The 4,552-nt window shown below is 43.1% G+C and overlaps 1 non-coding gene across 1 annotated transcript; it reads left to right on the plus strand.

The window, feature by feature from the left end:
* The first annotated feature begins 1,058 nt into the window (after positions 1 to 1,058).
* TRNAC-ACA (transfer RNA cysteine (anticodon ACA)) lies at positions 1,059 to 1,132 on the plus strand. Its single transcript has one exon. It is a non-coding gene; the product is annotated as a tRNA-Cys (tRNA).
* Positions 1,133 to 4,552: the final 3,420 nt, after the last annotated feature.

The raw sequence follows: 4,552 nt of genomic DNA on the forward strand, positions 1-4,552 counted from the left end.
AATTCAGCACTCAAATTAATATCAAAAAACTATGCAGACAAAGCATTCATGGCAACTTTTAGCATCAATAGTGATTTTCAGAGAGAATTAGGAGGGGTGAATTTCAGGTATGGTTTCATAACTAATTAGCTGAACGTCCTTGGTCAATTGACTGAACTTCCCTGGGTCTGTGTCTTCTTATCTGTGACATTTCATATGAAAGATGGTGCCTGTAAATTTATCATCTCTAGAGCCTATGCAGGGTCATTTCTCCCAAGAGACTAGTGGGTTTACACTGAGTTATCCATACTCTTTTGCCCAGAAACTCTTGTCTTCAATAAACACCAGTAACAGTTCACGAACAGCATTCCAAAGTTCTACAGCCATAAATAGCATTTATTTCAGTAAAAACAGGCTCAGAGAGATTAGATAAAGTCACCCCTAAGTAGTGAGAGTGAGGTGCTAATCCATGTCTATCCTTATCCATGATGGTTAGCACATCACTGCCAGCAGGCCATGGACCTAGGAGGAAGGAGTTCCTGAAGCAATAAATCTCCAGGAAAGGAGCATGCAAACCCTGCTTGGGCCTGCCATGGAGTTTATGGAGAAACTAGAAGCCTTTTAGAGAAACGACCAAAGACAGAAAGCATAAACTTTTTAGTACCAAGTAGGTGGTAAAACACAGGCAGCTTCCTGGGAATGGAAATGTCCAAAGACCAAGCTCAGATCAAAGCAACCAGCATGGCAGAGCACAGTGAATGCTGCCAGGTCAGGTTCAAGTGAGGACAGAGAACAGTGTCACCCCCACACTCTCTAAGTAATCTTAGGACCCAAGCAGAAAGTTTTGTCCCCTTACTGATGACCACTCTGTGCTTGGTGGTTGGGATTTCAAATAAGTAATGATCTATATTGATTAAGTTTCTTTGGTTACAAACAACAGGAACTGACTTTAGCTAATTTGAACAACAACTTACAAAGAAACCTTGGGAAGGACACGGAGCAGTTGACAAATGTTAAAAAAAAGATAAACTTCAGATTTTAGAGCAGTCCAAAATAAGGGCAGCTTAGACGATCTCACTTCCCTGGTGGCTCAGATGGTAAAAGCATCTGTCTACAATGCAGAAGACCCAGGTTCAATCCCTGGGTCAGGAAGATCCCCTGGAAAAGGAAATGGCACCCCACTCCAGTACTCTTGCCTGGAAAATCCCATGGACAGAGGAGCCTGGTAGGCTACAGTCCATGGGATCACAAAGAGTCGGACACGACTGAGCAACTTCACTTAGACGATCTCAATAGCAGGACTACTGAACAGTTACTTCAGGTCACTCTTCCAAACCCAACCTTGAGTCAATCTGTTTAAGACTTAAATTCCTATAGCAAGTATCTATCTGATTGGCCTGGCTTTTCATGTGTGTGTGTGAGTGCGTTAGATTACAGTATCCCACTGTCTGGTGGCTCAGACAGGAAAGAATCTGCCTGCAATATGGGAGACCTGGGTTCGATCTCTGGGTTGGTTGGGAAGATCCCCTGGAGAAGGGAAAGCCTACCCACTCTAGTATCCCTACCTGGAGAATTCCAGGGACAGGGGAGCCTGGCGGGCCATAGTCCATGGTGTCTCAAAGAGTCAGACACAGCTGAGAAAATGAGCACAAGTACAAGAGCAATAATTTATGTAAAATATTCCTCCATTTCCAGGTTATATGAACAATTTTAGCACAAACACTCAACACGGCATCTTTCTCATTGCTTCCAAGATATCATCTCTTTCTGTTGCTCTAGGCATAGATGGCTTCACTTCATTCTGTCTTCTCTGGACCATGACAGGATTTCAGGATTTCTCACATTTCTTGCACTTAGAAGAAAGTCATAGGTATTTTCTCAGTCGTAGGCATTTTCATCCATACATCTGCAGAAGCATGAGATTCTGACGAGCACACGTACACACGCTAAGAAAGGACAAGCTTCAGGTAGAAGTTTCACCCCGAGTTGCTTGCAGTGGTGGTGGCTGTGGTGCGGGGGAGGGAGCATGGTAGTTTTACCATAGGAGGGAAGGAATTAGAGAAGGGAGAAAGAGTGTCCATCAGCTGCAAGGTCCCTATCAGCAGTTCTACAACAGAACGAAGAGGGCAGATTGTGTGCCTTCCCGGGAGCTAGACCTAGAGAGTTCCAGGACTAGAGGCGATGCAGAGCTGAAAGGAAACCTGCACATGCAAATAAGTTCTGGGGAATAGGAGGGGCTCAGGAATCATACATTCAGAGCAAAACTGGTGGACAACAGGCCTGGACAGCGTGACAAAATCTCACTTCAGCTGGCGTCGTCTTAAACATTTCTTGCTATGGTAGGTCCCATACAGAATCTGGGTTAGCAAAGAAAGAGAGAGACGGAGAGAGAGAAAGACAGAGAGAGAGAAAGACGGAGAGAGACGCTGGAAATGAAAAATAATCATAAGCCTTGCCAGTGGCGAGGAGAAAGCTGAAACAATTAGTTCTACCCCTGGAGAGCAAGTGGACCCAAATCAAACAGGGCAGTAATCACACCTGAGAGTCGCTGGTTGTGCCCCTAGTGCACACTAACATACACAGACACACACATCACGATGGCCACCATCAGCAGCCTCTGGTAAAACCAGGGGATACATGCTATTGTCTTCATTTTCTCCCTATCATTCTTCAAAAACTTAGAGTCCTTGACTTTCAAACTCTTCTCCTCCGTGTTTGCTGATATTAGCAAACTCATTCACAATATGTCATGCATTGGCATTTTAAGACATTATCTTTTATTCCAACTATGGAATACAATATTTTATTGCTAAAACGTAGTGGAAAGAGCATTTTATTTGGTGTCAAATGACTTGGGTTGGTAAATCTAGGCTGGACACTCATTATTAGGCTCCATCACCACAGCATGAAGAGCGAGCTGAGCAACCACGTTCACGTAACTTTTTGTCTCCTTGTCCCCTCCTCATGTTCTCAGCTTCATCATAAGCAGCTCTACCTTATAACTAAATCTCGTTTATCATACCCAGTCCAAGTGAAGACAGTGTGGCATACAGGAAAGTACCTATCTGCCTCGTTCAAGTCCCAGCTCCACCACTGATGAACTGGAAAGCTTTAGATGAACTACCTTACTAAGGTTCTGTGTCACAATCTGTGAAATCCTTTCTTTCAAGAAGTCCATGAAATAGTTTCTATAAAAAGAAATGCCTGCCATGGCACCCGATGGTGATTGCCATTGCTTCTCGCAGAAAGCCTTGCCTGACTCTCCTGGTCTCACCACTCTCTCCACCTTTGAATGAATTCTCTGTATCATTTAATTAGTCATCAAGTGCTCTGGGTTGCTAAAATATTACCTTTCTTAAAATACCTGTATCAAAAATTTCCCCAATGTATTGTTTTTAAAACCCATTTGACTATGTAGGATCTAGTATGTTCTTTTTCTAGGAAATGTCCTTTTAATTAAACTCTCCCATAAGCATGAAGTCCTTTGACTTAGCAGCATGAGTAAGATGTTCATAAAAAACCATTTTGAATAAGAGGTTTAAAACTATATGCTCTGCTAAAATACCTAAATGTGTGATCCTTTTCCTTTTTAATTTAACCCAGAAAGGTCCTTTATGAACCTTGGATAAGCATGCATTTCCTTACTACCAGAGTTAGTCATTTCTCTTCTCCTGCTGTTAATCCTATCGACAGCATCCACAGCCTGGCAGTCCCGTGTCCTAGTTGTGTTTCCGTTGTGCTCAGCACTGGGATTTGTTAACCTAGGAAAAATGCAGAAGTGAGTGGAAATAAGAGCCAGGCTTTGTTCAAAACTCTGGCTACTCCTTCCCTTTTACATCTCCCCAGGCACCCCAGCCCTCTAAAGAGTTATTGAATTTGAGTCTCATTTCATGAGTTTCATCAAAAGTCCAGAAACAGCTGCTTCATTTGAGTAAAAAGGCAACGAGTGAGGAAGTTGAGAGCCCTAATACAGATTCAGCAAATTCAAGTCTGAGACACAATCTGGCTTTCGGATGGTGTCTCAGACTCGAGATGAGATGAAAGGGCATGGTTGATGGCTTCCCTGGGTGGGAGGGAAATGAAGTCTGAAGGCTGTTTCTGCTGAGTGTGCTTATTGTCAGGGGTCTGGAAACAGATCCCTAAAAACTGAACAAGATCAAAGAACTAGTCATCAAAGCAGAATTCCACACAGTCTATGTTAGAAACTATGTCCGTTCTCCAGGCCCAAGAATATCTGTACAGGTGGAGGCAGTCTTCAATCCTGCTTATTGGTGTAAATCAATGATACCCAAAATGGAGAGTGGTGAAGAGAGATAAATGCCCAGGAAAATCATGGTCTGTTGAGACTTTTATGGCCTTTTGAAACTCTGAAGAAAATCTCTACCTCCTTCCTCCCTGTCCTAGGAAGGCTCTCGCTAGCACCAAAAATAGGTTTATAATTCTTACTGTTTGCAAAAGTTAGCATATTGAATACCAGCACTGACGTTCCACTGTGCATACTTAGACTCGATCTCTATCCTGTGGGCTCACATTCCCACTGAGATACAAATGAGAGAAAAGGAACAAAGGCTCT

The sequence above is a fragment of the Budorcas taxicolor genome, chromosome 10 (assembly GCF_023091745.1).
Source record: "Budorcas taxicolor isolate Tak-1 chromosome 10, Takin1.1, whole genome shotgun sequence".
Taxonomy (NCBI): Eukaryota; Metazoa; Chordata; class Mammalia; order Artiodactyla; family Bovidae; genus Budorcas; species Budorcas taxicolor.